Source organism: Branchiostoma belcheri, unplaced genomic scaffold (genome assembly GCF_001625305.1).
Source record: "Branchiostoma belcheri isolate BF01 breed outbred unplaced genomic scaffold, Haploidv18h27 scaffold250, whole genome shotgun sequence".
NCBI classification, from domain to species: domain Eukaryota; kingdom Metazoa; phylum Chordata; class Leptocardii; order Amphioxiformes; family Branchiostomatidae; genus Branchiostoma; species Branchiostoma belcheri.
The window spans coordinates 19,056-20,491 of record NW_017803855.1 but is presented as its reverse complement, the minus strand read 5'-3'; the positions used below and the strand labels follow the sequence as shown (position 1 = coordinate 20,491).

Genomic DNA, 1,436 nt, shown 5'->3' with positions numbered 1-1,436 from the left:
CATTTTTGTGGTGGATTGTACTGTGTAGGGTTGTGAGTGAATGTTTTTGCAAAAAAATGAAGTTTTTTTCATGAAATTGCCTTGTTATGGGCTTGTTTGTTGCCATACACCCCTCCTGTCATCCTGCCTTGGTATCGACCTAGAATATGGGGTCAAAGTGCACGGATTCTTATAAACAAGGCTGTACCTCGAGACTAGCCGTCCACTTTTTTCCGAAACTTGTTGTAGGTACATATTATTAAATTGGCTAACACGTGAAGGTGAGTTTGTGTGACAGAAACTTCGTAAATTAGAGATATGATGCCCATTTTCATGTCTGATTTAGCATATGTTTCAATGGAGAACCCTTTCAATGGTGTCACCCCTATAGTGCTTGGGGCTATGTATACATAGTGTTCTTCTCAACCTGATAGCTGTATTGGATTTGATAAAATCATATGTTTCAACATCATCTACAAGTACATATTGTTAGATGGTGACCTAATTTGGGCTATGTGGGTGCATTTTTTTGCCTTTTTGAGTCACAAAAGAGTGATTAATGTACAGTATAGTGTGCTCAAATCTGGGGCAGTGTGTAGATAATGATAAAAGCTGCCAGAAACACCTGCAAGAGGTTGAATGACTGCAAAAGTGGTACATATTCCTTACAAATGATGTACTAAGTGATTTATTAAGGTTTATACCATTGTGCTTTTCATCAATTAAAAACTGCCAATCAAAATGTGCCCTTCCCAGGAGCCACCCCCCCCCCCCAGCAGTCAGAAATAGCCATTTAAAGTCTTCACAGGAGCCAACTAAAGAAAAGATATTGCTACATCTGCCCTGAATGTGTTACTGGACAATGTTTTCTGTCAAAGAAAAGGGGTTTGGGGTATTGGGGGAACTTTTAGCTCTTTATTCTCAGCTGAATGTGTGTAAATCTTGGGAATTTCATCGGTACGGTATGTGAGGTAGCTTATAGAAAAGTTGTCAAAAGTAGAAAATTTCCTATTGAAAAGTTGTAATTTCACATCAAAGTAGTAGAACAGACTTTAGTTATTACTGATTGGCAGTTGTTGACAAACAGACCCCCCAGACATTTGAAAAAAGTCATGTGATATTGGTAGGTATGCTGTACAAGCCTTCAGTACAGGCCCAGAGTGTGGGCATACAACTACCCCTGAATTCCCAAGGGGGCTATCAATGAAGTTCATCTTTGGGAAATATGATCGCACCCCCCAGTGTATCAGCAAAGGGGGGTGGTTTTCCTTAACTCTTGTTCATCACCCTATAGAAGGGGTGACGCGGGTCGAAGGGCATGCGCACAAGTTGCTGGGTGAGAGACCCCAAAATTAAAATGAGCTAAAGAGCTTTAAAACCCTTTCTTGGGTGGGATTTTTGTTGAATTCTTGGCATTTTTGTGGTGGATTGTACTGTGTAGGGTTGTGAGTGAATGT

The 1,436-nt window shown here is 40.4% G+C and overlaps 1 protein-coding gene across 1 annotated transcript in view; it reads left to right on the top strand.

Annotated features, from left to right (window-relative positions):
- The window catches only part of LOC109471628, a 32,357-nt gene that overhangs the window by 25,557 nt on the left and 5,364 nt on the right, over positions 1 to 1,436 (top strand). The window lies entirely within an intron of this gene.